The sequence below is a fragment of the Heterodontus francisci genome, chromosome 8, assembly GCF_036365525.1.
Source record: "Heterodontus francisci isolate sHetFra1 chromosome 8, sHetFra1.hap1, whole genome shotgun sequence".
Classification (NCBI taxonomy): domain Eukaryota; kingdom Metazoa; phylum Chordata; class Chondrichthyes; order Heterodontiformes; family Heterodontidae; genus Heterodontus; species Heterodontus francisci.
In genome coordinates, this window is record NC_090378.1 from 94,430,607 (window position 1) to 94,455,679 (window position 25,073).

At 45.0% G+C, this 25,073-nt stretch overlaps 1 protein-coding gene across 5 annotated transcripts in view; it reads left to right on the top strand.

The window, feature by feature from the left end:
* Nucleotides 1-25,073, top strand: part of ddr2a (discoidin domain receptor tyrosine kinase 2a) — a 199,087-nt gene that overhangs the window by 48,551 nt on the left and 125,463 nt on the right. The window contains exon 1 of one of the 5 annotated variants that reach the window (XM_068037747.1): nt 15,001-15,186. The exons of the other annotated variants lie outside the window; for them this stretch is intronic. The gene's annotated coding sequence lies outside the window, so the exon portion shown is untranslated. Of the gene's footprint in view, nt 1-15,000; nt 15,187-25,073 lie in introns of those variants that run through there. 5 annotated transcript variants of the gene reach the window in all.

Genomic DNA, 25,073 nt, shown 5'->3' on the forward strand with positions numbered 1-25,073 from the left:
TGCAAACTATCATGTTCGCTCCGCCTACTTCTCTCCGGCAAGAGGAAATGAATTGAGGTTATCTCATTTTAATAGAGCGCGTCAGTGACCTCCCTTATGAGCAGTGGATGGTAAACTGTGAGATGTTGCTAATATCTTCAGCAGCAGCCTGGAAGGAGCCAGATGCATAAACGTTCACAGCTACAGTCACCTTCACAGCCACTGTGGTTCTGGCCCTGTCCTGAAGTTGGAGTTGTGGCTGCAGCAGTTGGTAGATTTCAGTGGAGATCTCCTTACTGAAACAAAGACATCTGACACACTTTGTTCCTCGCTGAGGTTCAGGTAGGGGAATTGCTCCCTGAACAAACTGGGTGGATATGGCCTCCTGCTGAAAGCCTTTCTCCCCCTCCTCCCTCTTCCAGTAGCTTGTCCTGCTCTCTGTGTCCTCTGTTCATTCTCCAAGTCATGCTGTATTCCAAGGGGAATACCCACTACTGCACCCATGCCGGAGAGCAACTGGTTTGTGCAGAAGCCTTGAAGTCAGCAAAAAGTACTTCAGCATCTGCCACACCACTCCCTATAGATTTTTGAAACTTGGAACAACTATAAAAAGCACCAAAAATGTACAGAATTTTAGCAACAGCCAGAAGAAATCAACCAGCAACTAATCTGTATGGTGATCCCTTTAAATAGTGCTGGTGGGGTTCCTTACTGCAGCTTAAGACATGTTCAGCTGTGCAAGGTTAAGAGAGGGTACTGTCTGGACTGTTGCATGCTGATTGAGGTCATGATCTGCCTGCAGTGGATACCTCTGGCATGCTAACACCTTTAACAAGATGGCAACTGACACTGTTTGCATTAGAAGTTTGCGCTCACACTGCAAATGCCATTTTGGAATTATAAAGACATTTTTAGCACCTAAAAATGGGGTTCAAGCAAGTCCAATTTCCCACCCTTAGTGTTTTCCAAGTTACACATACATGAACTATCACATAACAGTCCATATCGGGCAACGTATTCAGGAGTAATTGTTACTCCCAGACAACAGAATCCTCTCAAATATAAAAAGATCTGAAGATCCAATGGGTACATTTATTGAACTCATCTGTAATGTCCTTGTAGTCAAATAGCCCACTGATGCTACAAAGGAAGATGGGCACCTGGATGAGATACTGGAGGCCTGTTAACACCCGTGGAACTGCATCTGAACATGTAGCATGTGGCATTGCCTTCAGGGGATGAAGGGTAGGGGAGGAGAGCAATCATAAAATCACAGGGAAATAATATAATCACAATTGGTATTGCACAAACCCCTTTTATTCATGGGAGAGATGCTTCTAACTGAATATGATAGCAGCACACCATCATGAGCGTTGTTACTCAACTGCCAGCTACAGGGGAATAGAGGCATGATATAGGATGGTAGCATGTCGGGCTGGAATTTTACGTTGGGTGGGAGGCCCTGCCAATCCAGCCAAAAATTCGGGGGCGAGCCCCCCTCTGCCAGGCCTGGGGAGCCATGCTGGGATTTTTCGCTCCTCAGACCCTTAATTGGACTTAGGCGGGACTTCCACCTCCTTGAGTCAGGAAGTCCCGTCTAATGGAGTTGCCGGCCAATCAGTGGGCTGGCAGTTCTCAGATCCAGCAGCGGCATTGGATGCAGAGGCCACTGCTGGGACTGCACCCAGCCAACGGCAGCAAGAAGCGATGATGGCCCCCGAAAGATGGTAAGTTTTTGGGCCTCACCAGGGACAATCTGCCAGGCCCTGGCGAGGCAAGGGGAAGTTGATTAGGGGGTGATGGGGTGTGTTGTGTGGTGGGGTTGGTTGGGGCTGCAGGGGAGGTCCTCCGTGGGGCACAGGGTGCCTGATCAGCAGGGCCATCCCCCCAGGCCTGCAAGAAGGCTGTGCAGCTGCCGAGGATAAAATACCAGCGACGGCGGGAGGAGTCCCTTAAGTGGCAGTTAATTGGCCGTTCTCATCACTGCTGCCCCATGTAAAATTGTAGCAGGGGCAATAAGGCATCGAGAATGCCCCCTCCCCCCCACCTCCCACTCAATTTTACACCCCACCCACAACCCCCCCCCACATGGCACCAGCCCACTCCTGTGGGGGGCTGTGAAATCCCAGCCTCAGTTTGTACTAATAGGAGGGAATTTTAACCCCGCCCCCCCAACAAAGACAGGTGGGAGAAGATCTGTTGGGAGGAGGGGTAAAATTTCAAAAATCAAAAATTCAACATCCAACATGCCCATTTTCAGTTTCAATGGAGGAGCTTTGGATCCAGGCAACTAAGCTGCTCTCGAGAAGCGGGTCAGATACTTAAATATGCTAATAGGACTGCATATCTCAAATTTTACCTGATCTCTTCACCCCCACCCCCCCACCTCTGATCTGCCCTCCCCCGACCTCCGATCCCTCCACCCCAACCTCCCATCTCTCCATTGAATCATGATCTCTTCCTCTGGCGACTAATTTCATATCCCTAGCATTCCCAAATATCGATGGTGAGTTGTTGGTGCAGGTAGGAAAAGGGACGGAAACCTATTGCAAGCTTTGCCACTGATCATACTTCAGTATCCCATGAGAATCATTGGTAAAATGATTGGAAATGTTCTCTCAGCTAAGGTACTGTCTGCAGCCCAATAAACTATGTTAGTAAATTAAAAAGGCACTAAATTCACAAAATTAACCATAGCAAATATTACCTTTTCAGGAAAAGGTTTTCACTGCCATTGTTGGATACAGAATCTGCCTCATATATCTATTTAAAAATAATCAACATTTCCAAGAAAAAGGTCACATTGCTTTGGCTCGAACAGCCAACAGAAGGAATTCCTGGAAAAGGCAGCATGCGAGTAAATTAATTTCAAGCTTGACTATTGTGTTGTCAATCTACTCTCCTTTTTTTGTCTTTGAAATGGAGATCTTGGCTCTCACCAGTTTATGCTGTTAGGATTTCTCAATGAACTTATCACAAACTCAAACCCTTCAGGAAAAATAAATCTGAAAAAGTCCCTATTCAAATCTTTTTCAAGTAGAGTCCATCTGAAGTGTATGTTTTGCCACGTGGTGCTCAGATTTCCGATAACGACTCATGATAACTATTAGAAACTTTGTATGCAGTCTCCAGAATAGGTTTAAAACACCTTACAACTTTTTAGCGATTTTTTTTTTTGCTGCACCTTCTGCATTTGAAAGAATTTGTTCTTTTGTTAGCAATTCTTAGTGTTTTTACAAGAGTAATCTTTAAAAAAAAAATTGAATGTCTAAAATAATTGTATAGCCTCGCTGCAATCTACCTCTGCAACATTCTCCACTCCAGGAGTGGTCCTGGGAGTCCTCAATATTGACTCCAGAATGCATGAAGTCTCATGTCATCAGCTCAAACATGGAAAAGGAAACCTCCTGCTGATTACCACCTACTGCTCTCCCTCACCTGATGAATCTTTGTGGGGGGTGGGGGTTCCATGTTGAACACCACTTGGAGAAAGCACTGAGGGTAGCAAGGGCACAGAACGTACTCTGGGTAGGGGACTTCAATGTCCATCACCAAGAGTGGCTTGGTAACACCACTACTGACTGATTTGGCTGAGTCCTGAAGGACATATCTGCCAGACTGGGCTTGGAGCAATTGGTGAGGGAATCAACATGAGGGAAAAACCTACTTGACCTTGTCCTCACCAACCTACCTGTCACGCATGCCTCTGTCCATCACAGCACTGGTAGGAGTGACCACTTCACAGTCCTTGTGGAGACAAAGTCCCGACTTCACACTGAGGATACCGTCCATCGTGTTGTGTGGCACTATCACCATGCTAAATGGATAGATTCAGAGCAGATCCAGCAGCTCCAAGCTGGGCATCCATGAGGTGCCATGGGCCATCAGCAGCAGCAGAACTGTATTCAACCACAATCTGTAACCTTATCTATCACCCGTCATAATCCTCACTCCACCATTGCCATCAAGCCAGGTGACCAACCCTGGTTCAATGAAGAGTGCGGGACAGCATGCCAGGGGGAGCATCAGGCATACCTCAAAATGAGGTGTCAACCTGGTGAAGCTGCAACACAGGACTACATGCATGCTAAACAGCAGAAGCAGCATGCAATAGATGGAGCTAAGTGATCCCATAACCAAAGGATCAAATGAAATTTCTGCAGTCCTGGCACATCCAAATCATTTGTGGTGGACAATTAAACAACTAACAGAAGGAGGAGGCTGCACAAACACACCCATTCTCACTGATGGCAGAGCCCAGCACAAGAGTGCAAAAGCCAAGGCTGAATTATTTGCAACCATCTTCAGCCAGAAGTGCCGAGTGGATGATACATCTCAGCTTCCTCCTGAGGTCCCCACCATCACAGATGTTAGTCTTCAGCCAATTTAATTCACTCCACGTGAAGATAGCAAAGGCTATGGGCCCTGACATTATTCTGGCTTTGGTTCAGAAGACTTGTGCTCCAGAACCAGCTGTGCACATATTTATTTTTCCACTGTGAAAATGAATACAAAGTACTCATTTAAGAAGTCTGCTGCTGCCTTATTGCCCACTGTAGTCTTGTCTTCCTCATCTGCCTTTTCACTCTGCAGCAAAAAGCCACAGCCCATCCATGCAATATAACCACAACTGTAGACTGGTTAGATATTGAGCTCAGTTAATGTCTGAGAATGCTGGATTTCTTTTTATTATAGAATGCCCTTTCATTTAAATGACAATTCCTCTTTGATTGCATCTTAGCCACGACCAGTTGTCATGTAGTAATGTCAATAAATAGCTGTACTCCAAAGACATTTCATTCGTTCAAAGGTCTATCCTTGTAGTTTTAAGCCTCGTTACACTGACATAAGGCATACCCCATGGGCTAAATCTTTTGTGAAGCACTTTGGGACACCCTGAGATTGTGAAAGGCACTCTATAAATGCTCCCCTTCTGTCCTTTATGATAACATAAATTCTTGTGTACAACTCCTCTGGCTCATCTCCTTCCCCAGTCAAAAAGATTCACCAAAATTCCTTCTTGAAGGTAATGTCTCTTTTAACCACAAAAGTCCTTCAAGGCCCTGGAAAACATTGATAATTGCCTTCCATAGTGCAGAGCACAGGGGAATGTCATGAATAGACACGTGTTTTCTGTGTGTTGTCATACACACCTGAAGTGCGATGATACAACAATCATGGACTAACTATGGAGAGTTATGAAAAATGGACTTTGTCTTTAAAAAATGAACTTTTATTTTTAAAAGTGAACAATAGTCCAAAATGGCTGCCAAAGAAAGGGGAATTGGCCTTTTGTGCATTCAGACAGTATGACAAAGACAAAGGACAAATCTTCAAAGCCAAAAGATGTTAATGGAACCCTTTCTACACCTATCCTAAAAACATTCCAGAATTGAACGTCGTCTTCTGAAATAAAGGAGGTGTGAAGTAGCCATGTCCTTGGCCATTGTGCGATCACCATGGGAAAGAGAGGAGACTGTCTCCTACCAGGGGGTGAGAGGTGACACAATTTTACCTTAAAAAGACAACCAGAGAGAGAGAGAGAGACTGACTCAGAAGGTGAGGCTACTTGTAACGGCTTGAGTTCCAGCCAAAACAGTGCCCTGCTAAAATAATCCAACATCTACATTATACAGCAGTGAGAGCTAGAAGTAACCCACCATCTTCAACAGAACCTGCAATCGAGAGAGAAATCTACAATCATCTCAGGCTGTGTGTGTGTGTGTGTGTGTGTGCGTGTGTGTGAGAGAGAAAATGCATGAGTGGATGTGGTTGTGACAATTTTGGGATAAGGTGTATTGATCAATAAACAATTGACTTTCTGTTTTTTTGAATCTACAAGAAAACCTGTTGCTGTCTGTTTATTTGAGAAGTAAAACACCAAGGGACTAAGCTCTAATACAAATACACACTGCAGTCAGGTGGGAGTTGAACAGTGGGAACCACCCATGTCACACCACGTGGCCGTAACAGTGTATACAGCAAGAGTAATCTGAAATGGCATTTCGATTCATTGTATTGGGGTTAGCTATCCATTAGAGAATTTTCATTAAAAAAAACATATTATGAAGGATGTTTGGGATGGAATTTTTTGAAGAAGAAGAATAAAGACGTTGTCATTCGAAAAGCTTTTGTGCCACACAAATTTTATCACGACCTCTCCTCGCAGACTTGTTTTTGGACTGAGGTTAACTTTCAAATCCTGGAGGATGAAGAAGCTGGAAGAATTTCAGAATCTGGGATGGAGTATGGAAAAAGCTGTTAGAGCTGCACAACTCTATGCTCTACAATATAATCCCCCTGTAAAAACTGTTATTCCGACTGCTATTTCTGACAATGCCCATTTTTTTTGGCAGAATAGTTGTCGGGGGGAGGATTTCAGAGGGAAAGGGAGTGGTTGCTTTTCTTTAAAAATATATAATCAGCCTTATATGGAGCCTCTGCTGGCCAACTGCCTTCGTCCTGAATTGCCAGTTTGGCTGCTTCTTTCAAATTGAACATTTTATACGTTGGCAAGTTGTGACCTATGGAACTTGCCAGACTTTTCCATTTTCCTTTCCATCACAGAAATTTTGTGGTGATGTTCTGCTGTAATATTTTCAAGCCTTTTACATGCCAACCAAATAGAAAGGCATTCGAGAGGCAGCCATTTTGAGAACGTTGTACGAACGTTGAAAAATGCTTTCACTGTGAGTGGACTGTAATGGTTCCACGTAGACAGATAAATAATTGTTGCAATGGGATACACATTCCTTTTTTATAAAAAAGATAGATCCTTTATGGTAGCATTGCCGTTTTTAAAAAGTGCATGTGTTTACATTTTTAATACAAGTTAATCTACAGACAAGAATGTAAAAATATATAACTGCCAAATTATATTTTTATGCTATAGGAGTAGTTTTGTGAGACCTTCTAAGACCAGAGATAGGCTATAACATGATGAATTCGCCAAGCCTTGCTTGCCACTAACAACACTGTGCTGGCACTGGAGCCTCACAAAATTATCCCTTGTATTTATTTATATATTTAATCCTGACAATCCATTTCGCAACTATTTCTGCTACATAAATTTTCTAATTAGTGGAAACCTCATGTTGAACTCTTGCTACCAATTTATTTACAACCTTGGTGATATATTTTTGGAGGAAATTTCCCACCCCCACGCCCCCAAAATGCTGAAAAAATGCATGTGCAGGAAGCTTGTACTTCTGGGTTTCCTGTCCAAAAATGCTCCCCCACGCCAACTCCCACTATCTTCACAGCCTCTAAAAATATCGGCAGCGCAGTCACTCAATGCCAATAACTTTTTTATTCTTTCACGGGATATGGGTGTCACTGGCTAGGTCAGCATTTGTTGCCCATCTCTAACTGACCTTGAGAAAGTGGTGATGATCTGCCTTCTCGAACCGCTGCAGTCCATGTGGGGTAGGTACACCCACAGTGCTGTTAGGAAGGGAGTTCCAGGATTTTGACCCAGCAACAGTGAAGGAACAGCTATCTCGTTCTAAGTCAGGATGGTGTGTGGCTTGGAGGGGAACTTGCAGGTGGTGGTGTTCCCATGCATCTGCTGCCCTTGTCCTTCTAAGTGGGAAAGGTCCACAGAGGGTAGCAGTGGAAGGGTGCTTTTCTGAATGGAGGGATGTGACTAGTGGTGTTCTGCAGGGATCAGTGCTGGGACCTTTGCTGTTTGTAATATATATAAATGATTTGGAGGAAAATGTAGCTGGTCTGATTAGTAAGTTTGCGGACGACACAAAGGTTGGTAGAGTTGCGGATAATGATGAGGATTGTCAGAGGATACTGCAGGATATAGATCGGTTGGAGACTTGGGCGGAGAAATGGCAGATGGAGTTTAATCCGCACAAATGTGAGGTAATGCATTTTGGAAGGTCTAATGCAGGTGGGAAGTATACAGTAAATGGCAGTACCCTTAGGAGTATTGACAGGCAGAGAGATCTGGGCGTACAGGTCCACAGGTCACTGAAAGTGGCAACGCAGGTGGATAAGGTAGTCAAGAAGGCATACGGCATGCTTGCCTTCATCGGTCGGGGCATAGAGTATAAAAATTGGCAAGTCATGCTGCAGCTGTACAGAACCTTAGTTAGGCCACACTTAGAATATTGCATGCAATTCTGGTCGCCACACTACCAGAAGGACATGGAGGCTTTGGAGAGGGTACAGAGGAGGTTTACCAGGATGTTGCCTGGTCTGGAGGGCATTAGCTATGAGGAGAGGTTGGATAAACTCGGATTGTTTTCACTGGAACGACGGAGGTGGAGGGGCGACATGATAGAGGTTTACAAAGTTATGAGCGGCATGGACAGAGTGGATAGTCAGAAGTTTTTTCCCAGGGTGGACGAGTCAGTTACTGGGGGACATAGGTTTAAGGTGAGAGGGGCAAAGTTTAGAGGGGATGTGCGAGGCAAGTTCTTTACACAGAGGGTGGTTAGTGCCTGGAACTTGATGCTGGGGGAGGTGGTGGAAGCAGGTACGATAGCGACGTTTAAGAGGCATCTTGACAAATACATGAATAGGATGGGAATAGAGGGATACAGTCCTCGGAAGTGCAGAAGGTGTTAGTTTAGGCAGGCATCAAGATCGGCGCAGGCTTGGAGGGCCGAATGGCCTGTTCCTGTGCTGTACTGTTCTTTGTTCTTTGTTTGTTCTTTGTTTTGAAGGAGCTGTCGAAGGAGCTTTGGTGAATTGCTGCAGTGCATCTTGTAGATGATAAACACTGCTGCCACTGTGCATCGGTGGTGGATGGAGTGAATGTTGAAGGTGGTGGATGGGGTGCCAATCAAGCAAGCTGCTTTGTCCTAGATGGTGTCGAGCTTCTTGAGTGTTGTTGGAGCTGCACGTGGAGAGTATTCCACCATACTCCTGACTTGTGCCTTGTAGATGGTGGACAGGCTTTGGGGAGTCAGGAGGTGAGTTACTCGCCACAGAATTCCCAGCCTCTGACCTGCTCTTGTAGCCACAGTACATATATGGCTGTTCTAGTTAAGTTTCTGGTCAATGGTAACCCCTAGGATGTTGATTGTGGGGGATTCAGTGATGGTAATGCAACTGAATGTCAAGGGAAGATGGTTAGATTCTCTCTTGTTGGAGATGGTTATTGCCTGGTGGTACTTATGTGGTGCAAATGTTACTTGCCACTTATCAGCCCAAGCCTGAATGTTGTCTAGGTCTTGCTGCATATGGACACAGACTGCTTCAGTATCTGAGGAGTCACGAATAGTGCTGAACATTGTGCAATCATATATCGTATATGCATATGTGCAATAATAAATGAGGTTTACCAATAATATTGCTCCTACAAATCAATCCTAACAATGCCACTGTTCAAAAATGAACGAATATAGTTGTTGAACTATAGAGTGGTTGCATGATTGTTATTGGTCAAACATTTGCAAGAGTCAGAAGGTTGCTATTAGCCAACATGCTGCTTCAAAATGACAACCTACAGTATGTTTTTGATTCAATCTAACATAGACCAGTAGAAGAAGTATAATGTCCATCAGTAGCTACACCACTGGCAGATCGAGATGCAAACCTGTTTATTTTCAGGGTCCATTGAAACTTTCTACCTTCATATCTTCACTTCATACAGTCTCTTGCAGATGTACTTATAATAAGAAATGGCAGTGAATTTCACAACGACTCTGGTAGAGTTTCTCTTAGCCCAGGGAATCTCCTATCCGTGGTCTAAAGCTTCCCAGGAAACATCAATGAATGCTTATCATCCTACATGTTTTAGGTGTTGTAAAGTTTGCAGTAAGCCTGATGAACAATGACTTGAGCCTTTTCAAGTATTCATGAATTTGAATTAGGTGTGTGCGTGTGTGCCTTTACATGTTAGTCTCTTCAGGGCACAATCCACTTATAACACATCACTGACTCTGTTGGGGCTGATCTTGCTGCTGCTGATCAGCAACACTACACTGAGCCTTCACAATGACTCTTTCACTGATACTTCCCTTATCCTTTTGTGGAGGTGCCTGGCCTTGGTACAGCTGATAGCAGCAGTGGATTGAACCAGCAGTCTCAATTCCATTGTGTCACACCTTAGTAATGGAAATGTATGTAAGGTGTTCCAGTATACACGTGTGTTGCAAACTAAGTCGAGAAAAACACATTCTGTACTTACATTATAGTCAAACTTTGTTGTAATGAAAGCAAAATACTGCAGATGCTGGAAATCTGAAATAAAAACAAGGAATGCTGGAAACACTCAGCAGGGCTGGGAGCATCTGTGGAGAGAGAAGCAAAGTTAACGTTTCAGGTCAGTGACCCTGCTTCAGTACCCTTCAGAGCTCTGAAGAAGGGTCACTGACCTGAAACGTTAACTCTGCTTCTCTCTCCACAGATGCTGCCAGACCTGCTGAGTGTTTCCAGTGTTTCTTGTTTTTATTTGTTGTAATGAAGTTGGTTATTGGTAAAAAACACCCATCAACATTTCACAATACGAACATATGAACATACAAATTAGGAGCAGGAGTAGGCCACTTGGCCCTTCGAGCCTGCTCCACCATCCTGACTCCCCAAAGCCTGTCCACCATCAATAAGGCTCAAGTCAGGAGTGTGATGGAATACTCTCCACTTGCCTGGATGGGTGCAGCTCCAACAACACTCAAGAAACTTGACATCATCCAGGAGAAAGCAGCCCACTTGATTGGCACCCCATCTACAAACATTCACTCCCTCCACCACCGATGCACAGTGGCAGCAGTGTGTACCATCTACAAGATGCACTGCAGCAATGCACCAAGGCTCCTTAGACAGCACCTTCCAAACCCGCGACCTCTACCAACTAGAAGGTCAAGGGCAGCACATACGTGGGAACACCACCACCTGCAAGTTCCCCTCCAAGTCACACACCATCCTGACTTGGAACTATATCGACCTTCCTTCACTGTCGCTGGGTCAAAATCCTGGAACTCCCTTCCTAACAGCACTGTGGGTGTACCTACCCCACATGGACTGCAGCGGTTCAAGAAGGCAGCTCACCACCACCTTCTCAAGGGCAATTAGGGATGGGCAATAAATGCTGGCCTGGCCAGCGACGCCCACATCCCATGAATGAATAAAAAAAATAAGCTCATGGTTGAACTTATTACTCCACAATTCCACCTACCCCTGATAACCTTCCACCCCCTTACTTATCAAGAATCTATCTACCTCTGCCTTAAAAATATTCAAAGACTCTGCTTCCACTGCCTTTTGAGGAAGAGAATTCCAAAGACTCACGACGCTATGAGAGAAAAAATTTCTCCTCATCTCTGTCTTAAATGGGCAACCCCTTATTTTTAAACAGTGACCCCTCGTTCGAGATTCTCCTACAAGGGGAATCATCCTTTCCACATCCACCCTGTCAAGAGCCCTCAGGATCGTATATGTTTCAATCAAGTCGTCTCTTACTCTTTTAAATGCCAATGGATACAAGTCTAGCCTGTCCAATCTTTCTTCGTAAGACAGCTGCCCATTCCAGGTATTAGTCTAGCAAACCTTCTCTGTACTGCCTCCAACGCATTTACATCCTTCCTTAAATAAGGAGACCAGTACTGTACACAGTACTCCAGATGTGGACTCACCAATGCCCTGTATAGCTGAAGCATAACCTTCCTACTTTTGTATTCAATTCCTCTCACGATAAACGATAAAGTTCTATTAGCTTTGCTAATAAAGTGCTGTAACTGCCTGCTAACCTTTTGCGATTCATGCACTAGGACACCCAGATCCCTCTGCATCTCAGAGATCTGCAATCTCTCACCATTTGGATAATAGGCTTCTTTTTCATTCTTCCTGCCAAAATGGACAATTTCACTTTCCCACATTATACTCCATTTGCCAGGTCTTTGCCCACACACTTAATCTATCAATATCCCTTTGTAGTCTCCTTATGTCCAATAGGTAAAGATAGGTGGTGGAATGGAAGTGGAATTTGGGAACAGGGCAGTCACATGGGATTAGGACTACTGCGAGTTAAACACCAAGACAGACTGTTTGGACAGAACACCCTGTTTCCATGTTAAAATTGCAAAGGGATTAAATGCAATTAAAGCAACTTATTTCCCTGCCCCTGGCTAACTGCACTTTGGGTGTAACTGCACCAGATGGACTGGAGTGGTTCGAGAAGGCAGCTCACAACCACCTTCTGAAAGGCAATTAGGGATGGGCAAGAAATCCAGGCCTTGCCAGCGATGCCCAAATCCCAAGAAATGAATGAAAAAAACTCCACCATTTACTCTGGAGTACTGGCACAATAATATTTACTTCATCACAATACTTGCAGCATCCCCCTCCCTCCAACCTTTTCACATGTAAGTATAGCCGTACGGAGTTCCACAGACATTCAGACACCATTGTTTTTGCTTCCAGGCTATGTCTAGTGCCACTGATATTTCCGACAAGTGCAGCAAGTGGAAAATATGGTGAAACAGTAGATGCATCATAATAGATGCATCATAATCGTAAGAGAGAAAGGACAAGAGAAGAGATTATTTTTTTCCCCTTTTGTTAAATACTTGATAAAAATTGTGAATGCTGAATGCTGTGAATACAATAATATTATACTTTTTAATGCAGTGCCACAAGTTTTACACATCTCAGGCTCAGTTGCTGGTCATACTAATGAAACCAAACTTCTGGCATGACACCATAACAAGCATTTGCTCCCTTCATGTCTGCAAAGCTATTTGATTAAAGTGGTGAATACGTCTGAATCTAACTGGTCCAAAATGGCCCAGGCTTAAGAAATTTCTGAATTGATATGAATTGGCCCAATTTAGCCCAGGTCAACATTCAATAAGAGATATGCTCATCTCTAAATCATACAGCCGAGAAATAACTTCTTTTGACACAAGACTGCGAATACTTAGCATGTTCACGAGACATTCCTTTGCCCTGGGTTTTAATGGAAATCTTAAACTAGTTCAAATAAAAGAGTTAATGCCTCCTTTAAAGTAATAGACAGAATAATGTCATGTGAATACATTAAGCACTCTTGAACAAACAATAATTTCAAGGCTTATATCACCAATTTAACAGGATCCCACCTCATGCCCATTTAACAGAATAATCTAAATAGTAGGTGGGGTTATTGGAAAAAGAAAGTCTTACATTTATACATAAACATAATTGGTGTTTAGTGGTGTTGGTTGAGGGATAGATATTGGCCAGGATACCAGGGAGAACTCCCCTGGTCTTCTTCAAAATAGTGCCACCTATTATGCCCACCTGAGAGGGCAGACAGGGCCTCAGTTTAATATCCCATGCGAAAGATGGCCCCTCCGACAGTACAGCACTTTGTCAGTAATGTCAGCCTAGATTTTGTGCCAACAACCTTCTGACATGCTACCAACTGAGCCATGACTGACACTCCAGTTATAATCTTCGCAGGGACATTCATAACTAATTTACACGATATCTACCGTATCCTGTCAAATCAGTATCATCGCATACCAGGATTGGTTTCATTTTACTAAGATTTACATTAAAAATTCCTGTTCACTCCTCCAAGGATCAAAGCTTCCTTAGCTGGAGCAGGCATCAGATAGAACCTTCTAGAAATGACTGCTACCTGACTCAGCTCCGATGAGTTTTCCCAATGTAATCTCACAATATTATAATAGAATCAATGGACCATACAGCACAGTGGAGGCTATTTGGCCCATCGTGCCTGTGCTGGATCTTCGAAAGAGCTATCCAATTAGTCCCACTCCCTGCTCTTTCCCTAAAGCCCTGCAGTGTTCACCCCTTCAAGCATATATCCAATTTCCCTTTGAAAGTTAATATTGAATCTGCTTCCACCACCTTTTCAGTCAGTGCATTCCAGATCATAACAACTCACTGCGTAAAAAAAAATCTTTTCATTTCCCCCCCCCACCACCCACCCCCACCCGGCTCTTTAGCCAATTAATTTAAATCTGTGTCCTTTCATTACCAACCCATCTGCCAGTGGAAACAGTTTAACTTGTAGTTGGGCTGCATTTTAAAAACAAAACATCAAGTTGGGGATGCAGCCTACAATGCTAGTTGGTGATATTTTACTTCTCCCTAGGAGAAGGATTTAAGTTTGCAGTGCAGTCTAAATATGTATTCACTCCCCACAACTGAGCATCTCTTCCATGAATTATTAGTGGCATGTTCGATAGTCTTGTGTGATCACCAACTAGAAGGGAGTTTTCACATGTACGAGCAACGAACTCCGAGTCTAAATACAACATTAGTAGCGGCCGTGAAATAAGTCAGTTTGTCTGCTGTCTTGCTGGGAAATGGTGCGCAAGGGAGCAGCCAATAGCTCGGGAAGTCAGAAAGAAGACACGCTGTTTTTCTCATATTAAAAAGGGATTTTGTACATCCACATCCCTCACTGTTTTGTTGCAATCCTCAATGTGTCTCTTATTCGTGAGACACTGTTCTTGTAAATAACTCTGCCATTTCAACCAGCATGGGGTGTATCGTGCATAGATGATTAAACATTATTAACAACATCTGGATTTGCTGGCAGCTTTTTTACATGAGGCGGAAAGCTGAGTTTCCCTTGGATCGCTCTCCTCATGGACGAATGCCTCTGAGGCACATACTGAATCTGAGCAGAGATGGGGCAAAGTCGTATAAATCAGTGACTAGAGGGAGTACACAGGCCAGGCGGAATCTGTGAATTCAGAGTCCTCCACTAGATGCAAACAGTTAAATTGCGCCTGAAGGCAGAAAAATTCTGTATTATGTAAGCAGTGGATAGATACCATGATCGCTTGCCTGGCATGCTTTAGTTTATGTAAGGCCTTAAAAAGCTTGGTGACTTTCATGTTGGTTTGAAAACTTTTGAACAGTCCTTTTCGGCAAGTACTCCATTTAAGTTTTATAATGCTGAAGCGCCGTCTTCATTTAATCGGAGCCAAGAAAAATGTCAGGCCTGATTGCATGATTATCTGCCCCCTAATTTCATTGGATGAAAGTGACAGATGGAAACATAAATTATGTTAATGTGGTGTTTTGCACAAAAGGGAAGATATTACCTTCCTTTTCTCAGAGCTGGACTCTGTCATTTAAGAGCGGGTCACTAGCGCCAGGAGCTGGACTCTGAGTACAATGTTACCACATTTAGAGTGTTAGGAAAGTTGTACGGATTGGATTTGAACGTGATTGAAAGCTTTGTGGAGGAAAGTCGGGATTACCAGAATATTTCTTGTTCAATCGGCTAAGGTACGTGAATCACAAAAGAAAACTTGTTTGTGCTTTCTGATTTTCTGCTCCAACTTGCCTCCCCTTAATCCTGCTCTTTTTGTTGTCTTATCTAAGCGAACATGCACCCAGCTGTAGCGGGATATTTAACCCATTTTTCCAATGCTTGTATTGTTTAGTGAATTAGCTGATAGCAGGCAAACTGTGTGTCTCAGGTTCTTTTTCATGACCTGCACACTTGTTGCACTATATTGTTGACAGTTCTTTGGGCCTCCTTATCTCGAGAGACAATGGATACGCGCCTGGAGGTGGTCAGTGGTTTGTGAAGCAGCGCCTGGAGTGGCTATAAAGGCCAATTCTGGAGTGACAGGCTCTTCCACAGGTGCTGCAGAGAAATTTGTTTGTCGGGGCTGTTGCACAGTTGGCTCTCCCCTTGCGCCTCTGTCTTTTTTCCTGCCAACTACTAAGTCTCTTCGACTCGCCACAATTTAGCCCTGTCTTTATGGATGCCCGCCAGCTCTGGCGAATGCTGGCAACTGACTCCCACGACTTGTGATCAATGTCACACGATTTCATGTCGCGTTTGCAGACGTCTTTATAGCGGAGACATGGACGGCCGGTGGGTCTGATACCGGTGGCGAGCTCGCTGTACAATGTGTCTTTGGGGATCCTGCCATCTTCCATGCGGCTCACATGGCCAAGCCATCTCAAGCGCCGCTGACTCAGTAGTGTGTATAAGCTGGGGGTGTTGGCCGCTTCAAGGACTTCTGTGTTGGAGATATAGTCCTGCCACCTGATGCCAAGTATTCTCCGGAGGCAGCGAAGATGGAATGAATTGAGACGTCGCTCTTGGCTGGCATACGTTGTCCAGGCCTCGCTGCCGTAGAGCAAGGTACTGAGGACACAGGCCTGATACACTCGGACTTTTGTGTTCCGTGTCAGTGCGCCATTTTCCCACACTCTCTTGGCCAGTCTGGACATAGCAGTGGAAGCCTTACCCATGCGCTTGTTGATTTCTGCATCTAGAGACAGGTTACTGGTGATAGTTGAGCCTAGGTAGGTGAACTCTTGAACCACTTCCAGAGCGTGGTCGCCAATATTGATGGATGGAGCATTTCTGACGTCCTGCCCCATGATGTTCGTTTTCTTGAGGCTGATGGTTAGGCCAAATTCATTGCAGGCAGCCGCAAACCTGTCGATGAGACTCTGCAGGCACTGTTCAGTGTGAGATGTTAAAGCAGCATCGTCAGCAAAGAGGAGTTCTCTGATGAGGACTTTCCGTATTTTGGACTTCGCTCTTAGACGGGCAAGGTTGAACAACCTGCCCCCTGATCTTGTGTGGAGGAAAATTCCTTCTTCAGAGGATTTGAACGCATGTGAAAGCAGCAGGGAGAAGAAAATCCCAAAAAGTGTGGGTGCGAGAACACAGCCCTGTTTCACACCACTCAGGATAGGAAAGGGCTCTGATGAGGAGCCACCATGTTGAATTGTGCCTTTCATATTGTCATGGAATGAGGTGATGATACTTAGTAGCTTTGGTGGACATCCAATCTTTTCTAGTAGTCTGAAGAGACCACGTCTGCTGACGAGGTCAAAGGCTTTGGTGAGATCAATGAAAGCAATGTAGAGGGGCATCTGTTGTTCACGGCATTTCTCCTGTATCTGACGAAGGGAGAACAGCATGTCAATGGTCGATCTCTCTGCACGAAAGCCACACTGTGCCTCAGGGTAGACGCGCTCGGCCAGCTTCTGGAGCCTGTTCAGAGCGACTCGAGCAAAGACTTTCCCCACTATGCTGAGCAGGGAGATTCCACGGTAGTTGTTGCAGTCACCGCGGTCACCTTTGTTTTTATAGAGGGTGATGATGTTGGCATCGCGCATGTCCTGGGGTACTGCTCCCTCGTCCCAGCACAGGCATAGCAGTTCATGTAGTGCTGAGAGTATAGCAGGCTTGGCACTCTTGATTATTTCAGGGGTAATGCTGTCCTTCCCGGGGGCAATTACTAGCTAAAGAATTGTGACTGACAGCAGAGCAGAGGAGCTCGTACTTTCTGCCACAAGCGTTTCTCCTGTTTTCTAGGTATTGAAGATTGCTGGTCGAATTGAAACTTGTTTGCTCTCCCTCCCCCAGCACTGAATGCCATTCTTTCATATCACAGTAACATTTCATTGTAATGTCTATTTGTTCTCAGAAGCATTCATTTCACCTCCTCACTTTTTAAAATTTATTTTATTTATAGATACAGCACTGAAACAGGCCCTTCGGCCTACTGAGTCTGTGCCAACCAACAACCACCCATTTATACTCATCCTACATTAACCCCATATTCCCTACCACATCCCCACCATTCTCCTACCACCTACCTACACTAGGGGCAATTTACAATGACCAATTTACCTATCAACCTGCAAGTCTTTGGCTGTGGAAGGAAACCGGAGCACCCGGCGGAAACCCACATGGTCACAGGGAGAACTTGCAAACTCTACACAGGTAGTACCCAGAACTGAACCCGGGTCACTGGAGTTGTGAGGCTGCGGTGCTAACCACTGCACCACTGTGCCGCCCCTTCTCTAAAGTTAGAAACTGTAAAGAAGAAGAGTTGCTTATAGCTGATAGAAAATATTTTTCAGGATTTACTGTAACCAAAACAATATCCAAAAGCAAAATACTGCTGATGCTGGAAATCTGAACTAAAACCAGAAAATGCTGGAAATACTCAGTGGGTCTGGCAGTATCTGTGGAGAGAGAAACAGTTAGTGGGCAGAATTTTCCCAGTTCTGTGGTGGCAGGATTGGAGGTGGCAGAATAGCGGGGAGCCACATTGGGATGGCTCCCCGAATCATTCCCGCCGCCGGGGAAGTTTCCGAGGGGCGGGCAGGAATGCAGATTGGCTGCCCATGTCATAGAAACGGGTAGCCAAATTATATAATTAAAACGCCAATTGGGGGAGTTTTTTCAGGCTCAGTGCCATTTTGCACATGGAGGCTGCCAGGGGGCTTCCCTGCAGGGACACAATGTTCAAACCTCTGGATAAAAGGGGAGAAAACGTACCCAACATCATCCTTATCCTGATGGCCACCTTTGTGTGCGGCTGCATCAAGCTGTGCGTAGAACCCTGTACGCAAACACCAAGTGTCACGATGTGCTGAGGTTCTATCTGGCCCCAGTGTTGCGAAGGATGGATTTGGCCACATTGCCGCTGAAACATAGACACATAGAAAAATAGGAGCATGAGTAGGCCATTCGGCCCTTCGGGCCTGCTCCGCCATTCAAAAAAGATCATGGCTGATCGTCTAATTCAATACCCTGTTCCCGTTTTCTCCCCATATCCCTTGATCCCTTTGGCATTAAGAAATATATCTATCTCCTTCTTAAATATATTTAATGTCTTGGCCTCCACTGCCTTCTGTGGTAGAGAATTCCACAGGCTCACCACCCTCTGAGTGAAGAAATTTCTCCTTGTCTCGGTTCTAAATGGCATACCCTGTATCCTGAGACTATGAGCCCTGGTTCTGGCCTCCCCAGCCATTGGGAACATCCTCCCTGCATCTAGCCTGTCTAGTCTTGTTAGAATTTTATAGGTTTCTGTGAGATCCTCTCTCGTTCCTCTAAACTCTAGTGAATATGGCCTAGTCAACCCAATCTTTCCTCATACATCAATCCTGCTATCCCAGGAATCAGCCTAGTAAATCTTCTTTGCACTCACTCCATGGTAAGAACATCCTTCCTCAGATAAGGAGACCAAAACTGACACAATACTCCAGATGTGGTCTCACCAACGACCTGTATAACTGCAGTAAGACATCCTTGCTCCTGTACTCAAATCGTTTTGCCATGAAGGCCAACATACCATTTGCCTTCCTAACTGCTTACTGCACCTGAATGCTTGCTTTCAGCGACTGGTGTACAAGGACACCCAGGTCCCGTTGCACCTCCCCCTTTTCCAATCTATCACCATTCAGATAATAATCTGCCATTCTGTTTTTACAACCAAAGTGGACAATCTCACATTTATCCACGCTATACTGCATCTGCCATGCATTTGCCCACTAACCCAACTTGTCCAAATCACATTGGAGACTCTCTGCATCCTCCTCACAGCTCACTTTCCTCCCCAACTTTCTGTCATCTGAAAACTTGGAAATGTTACATTTAGTTCCCTCCCCCAAGTCATTGATATATATTGTGAATAGCTGGGGCCAAAGCACTGATCCCTGTGGTGCCCCACTAGTCACTGCCTGCCACCTGTAAAAAGACCCGTTTATTCCTACTCTCTGTTTCCTGTCTGTCAACCAATTCTCAATCCATGCCAGTATATTACCCCAATCCCATGTGCTTTAATTCTGCACACTAACCTCTGATGTGGGACCTGATCAAAAGCCTTCTGAAAATCCAAATACACCACATCCACTGGTTCTCCCTTATCTATTCTACTAGTTACATCCTCAAAAATCTCCAGTAGATTTGTTAAGCATGATTTCCCTTTCATAAACCCATGCTGACTTTGCCCAATCCCATTTATTCAGTTGGACTGTGCCGTACCGCCTATCCTTCGTGGAAAGGTTTGTGCAGAAAAACACTTTTGACCCTGGGTCAGATCCTTCCTGCACGCCCGGAATCTCACCTCTTCCACATGCTGCCGTCGAGGTGGCTGTTGGGGAGGAGACCATCGCCCACCTCCTTCTGGGATGTGCCTTTGCAAAGCAGGTGTGGAAAGATATGCAGTGGTTTATGTCGCGGTTCATTCCAAGCAACTCCGTAACACAGGAGTCTGTGCTCTGCGGGCTGTTCCCAGGGATGCACACTGAGATAAACATCAACTGTTGCTGGAGGACCATCAACTTGGTGAAAGACGCTCTTTGGTCTGCCTGAAACTTGCTGGTCTTCCAGTGCAAAGAGTTGACATAACCGAGTGTTGCAGACTGGCACATTCCAAGGTCCAGGACTACGTGCTGAGGGACGCACTAAAGCTTGGGGCAGCCACCGCAAAGGCTCAATGGGGAAAGACCACTGTGTAAGGTCGTCCCGCCATAGGAACCGGGGGGGGGGCTGGAACCTGCGTGAAACCCCTTGGGATGTGTGCATCAAAATGTTTTTTACTATCTATTGCCAATGTACATTGCATTTAGAATGGAACGGCAAGAATTGTGAGGCACTTCATGTTTTTCAATAACGAAAAAATCTGATCTCTATTGTACTTTCCGAAATGTTAAGTTTGAATTGTTTTATAATGTCTTTTTGCAATTTTTTATGAATAAAGTATATTTTTGGGAAAAAAGGGCTTCCCTGGAGCCAGAGGCTCCATTCCCCAAAGAGGGAGCTGTGGACATCAAAGGCCATCCCTGCAGCCCCAACCATCCACCTGGACCGTTTTCCCCTTGGCTCCATGGGACCTTCCACCTTCCCTGCTGTGAAATAATTATTTATTTTTACACCTCCATGTTGAGACACCTAGCCGTCTTCTGCCTGCCTTAGCAGCGGCCACTTCTGCCGGTGGGGCTGCTGAGGCTCTAGAGCTGCTGACCCCCTGATTGGGCCGGCAGCATCAGGAGCCCATAAACCATCCTTAATAGGATGGCGAGAGCAAAAGTGACCAGTTAGGAGGCTGTCTCCGGGAAGATTGCTGGGCTAGTCTTGCTCCCTGCAAGTGTGGGCTCGGCAACCCCATTTGGTCCCGAATTCAGGTTTCTGAGGCCCATGGGAAAATCGTGCCCAAGGTTTAGGTCAATAACCTATCATCAGGACTCAGAACTAGTCCTGATGAAGGATCATCGACCTGAAAGTTTAACTCTGTTTCTCTATTCACAGATGCTGCCTGACCTGCTGAGCATTTCCGAAAATGAAATCTAACTTGTTCCACCACACCTCCTCAATAAAGAATTGGCAGTGAGAGTGTTAATGCAAGTCTCCCAAACCCATAACACAGTTAACTTTGCAGGAATGAATGTACAACCACTTCCTGTCCAATTTAAAACCCACATCTTTAATAATATTATTCAAATAATAATCTTTAGTGTTTAAAGTCCACCCATGTGTCCCCCAGAACATTAACCATAAGGGTCAATCATCCCACAATCTCCTCGTGTCAGCCATTAAGGGCTACTGCAATCCCTCTCATTCTCCTCAGAAAGTCAGTAAGGAGGCGAGGGCAAATCATCCCATGTGCACCTCAGAGTCAACTGCAAATTGGTTAGTGCTATCCTACCAGTTACCCAGCAAGCTGGAGCTAAATGTTATCATTTACCTTCTGAGTTACATTAAATAGATTAATGTAACCTTTCTCTCCCGGTGCCTCCATGGAACTGGCAGGAATGGATTGATGCAATCACCTTCCATTCTCTCCTTAATAGTGTAACATTAAATTATTAGCTGAGCAGTAATTTGCTCCAAATAAACATTGGGAAGGCTGAAGCCACTGTCTTTGGTCCCCGCAACAAACTCTGTTCCCTAATACTGACTATGTCCCTGCCCCTGGCCACTGTCTAAGACTGAACCAGATTGTTTACAATGTTGGCATCCTATTTGATCCCAAGTTGAGCTGACGACCCCATAATCCTCTGTATCGCCAAGAAGGCACACTTCTACCTCCCCTTAATATTGCTTCATCTTCTCCCCACCTCTGCTCATCTGCTGCTCAAACCCTCATTTGTCCCTTTGTAATCTCTAGACTTGACTATTCCAATGCTGTTTGCTGATCTACATCAGCTCCTGGTCCAGCAATACCTCGATTTAAAAATTCTCATCCTTATTTTCAAATCCCTCCATGGCCTCTTCCTTTCCCTATCACTGTGACTTTCTACAGCTCTAAAACCCTCCGAGGACTCTGCAGTCCTCCAATTTTGGCCTTCTGCGCGTTCCCATTTTCTTTACCCCTTTATAGGCAGCCGGGCCAGTCTCCTCCACTGAAAGTCAGCAGCCTTGCACCAGCTGTGCTGCAGCCACAGGGGTAGCACTGCAAAGGAGCACTAGGACAGGCAAAGGCACCAAAGGAATGCACAAGGGAGATTAGTTTATTTTTGTATGCGATATGGCATGGTTTAATATATAAATTTGGTTTGGAATGTCTATTCTGTGTTGGCTTTTATTTTTACATTGTGGTCAAGAGGATGATGTGATGGTCAATCACAGAGGGAAGGTGAGGAGTGTGGGACTGTTGGTGAATGGGGGATTGGGGTTGAGGTATCACAGTCAAAATAATTGTTCACGTACAGCCTGGGCAGAAAGGGGCTGTTTAGGTTGCAACTTCACTTCCTCTTCCACCTCCTCCTCTTCCCAATTTTTCTCCTCCTCCTCCTTCTTGTGCTCCTCTCTTCAGTTCCTCTCCTGATAGTTGGTGGCAAGTGCTGTCCTTGCACGATAGCGAGCTTGTGCAGCATGCAGCAGCTCACCACGAGTCTTGAGACCTGCTCAGGCCGAGTCCTGCAGGGCTCCTCCAGAGCAGTCCAGGCAGCAGATTTGTTGCTTCAGGATGCCGATGGTCTGTTCTATCACATTTCTTGTGGCAGCATGGCTCTGGTATACATACTGCACGTGTGTGATCAGCCACGTCATCATTGGATAGCCCTTGTCACCCATTAGCCACCCTTTGATTTGCCCTGAAAGTTGAAATACAGCTGGCACAGTGGACTGCTGCAGAATGAAGGCATTGTGACTGCTACCAGGATAGCCAACATTGTCCTGCATGATGCACTACCTGTGGTCCTACGCCAGCTGGATGTTGAGGGAAAAGAATCTCTTTCAATTTCAGTGCATGGCAGAGTTGACATGCGGCACACAGAAAGCAATGTGCATGCAGTCAATGGGGTAACCTGCAATTGGAGCGAAGCCGCATGCTTACTCCACCTGCTTCTCGCTGGCAAATGAGAATGAAATGAAGTTAGCTCTCTTTGCACAGAGAGCCTCAATGACCTCCCTCATACAGCAGTGTACTGCAAACTGCCAGATGTTGCTTCTATCTCCAGCAGCAGCCTGGAAAGGACCAGGTGCATAAAGGTTTACCTCCACAGTCACCTTCACAGCCACTGGCAATGCAATCCTTGCACTGCTGTGAGGTCAAAGTCGTGGCTGCAGCAGTTGGTAGATTTCAGTGAGGACCTCCTTATTGAAGCACAAACCTCTCAAATATCAGTCGTCGCTGAGGTTCAGGTAGGAAAATTGCTCTCTGAACATCCTGGAAGGATATACCCTGATGCAGAGAGTCCTTCTCCCCCTCCTCATTCTCCTCCCTCTTCCAGCAGCTTGCCTTGCTCTACATGGCTTCAGCTCATTCTCCCAGTTATGCTCGATTCCAAGAGGAAGGCCTGCTAGTGCACTCAGGGAAGTTTGATACAGAAGTCTTGAAGTCAGCATAATGTTCTTCAGCGCCTACCTGGAGACATTTGAAACTTGAAACTACTATGGAAAACACCAAACTCTTGTAGAATTATAGCAACAGTCAGAAGAAATCAAGCAGAAACTAACTTGCAACTAGTTGATGATCCTTTTACATAGTGCTGGTGGAAGGTCCTTCCTGCTGCTGAATGCATATTCAGCTATGTGAGATTAAGAGAGGGTGTAGGCTGGAGCATGGAGCTCCAAAACAGCAGTGTTCATGTCAAATCAGTGTTGAATGCTGAATAAGCTGCCTGATCTGCCTGCTTCCGGTGATGTTAGGTGCACACACACGAACCCCTTTACCAATAAGACATCGGCATAGTTCAGAAGTGTGCAGGTGCACACTGCAGGTGTCAATTTGGAACCGTAAGGGACCTCGAAGCACCCAAAAAAGTGGTACTACCATGCCCAATTTTGCCACCTGTGACTGAAACAAATTCAATCGGACCTGACTAGAAGCTGTACCTTGGAACCTTACTTTGAAGGTCTGCTCCTCAACTACAGATTTTTCTGAGCTTGCAGCTGTTTGTATTAGTCTATTGTGGAGTTCCAGAAAAAGGTTTGTATGGTGCGGAAGGAATGTTTCAAGGGTCCGCTTGAGGTCCTTGTCGTGAAGATAGTTAAAAATCACGTTGCGATGATGTAATGCCACAGTTTGTTGGGGCTCAGATGTGCTATCCCTTGGGATGGTCCAGTACCGATTTTATACCATGGATTGTTCATACCCCTGTTGTCAGGGGAAAGGTGCAGAGCGGTGACTTGGGATTTTCATGAATGAAGAAAAAGAAAAAATTGGGCAACCACTATCCTTCACCATGCCTGTGTGCCTAATGGTGGCTGGGTCAAGAATACTGTTGGCAGAGCCCTGGCAAAAGGCATCCTCCCTTTGCTGTCAGTTGACAAGTGGGGCCTGCGTGATGAGATTCAAAAATGAAAACCTGATTTCTACTAACATTGCCAGGGGCTTTAAATCATATTATATCCCAGTCCTTCTACCGCAGTTTAATATATATTATTCTTCATGATGCTCTTTGTATGTCTGTGTTTTTTTAAAATTTCCTGTAGTGCTCTGCGTATTAAGGCAGCTGTTGTTTATTTAATATGAGGGGACCTGTGCCATGCCAGAAACAACAGAAAAATGCCTTCTTAAAGGGACATTTTCATCTTGCAAAAATACTTGCTGTTTTTACGGCAATGACATCCCGCATAAGTTTTCATGTGTTTTGCATACTTTATTTGGGTTTTCAAACAAATCACTTTTTCACAAAGATGGTCGCCATTAATAGTCAGTAACATAAGTGTAAGCTGAGACAGACACAGCAAGTTACTGATAATACAAATAACCAGGAAACAACTAACTTTGAATCAATTTGCAAGACTTTGAAAGGTTCTCCAGAATGTGGTCCTTGCATAGCACAAGAATTGGCAGGAATTTCTAGTCTTGTAGACTTCCCAATATACTGTTCGTACATTGGTAAGATAATATTGCTACTCACCAAATGGAGTGTAAATGTCAATACTAGAAACTGAATTA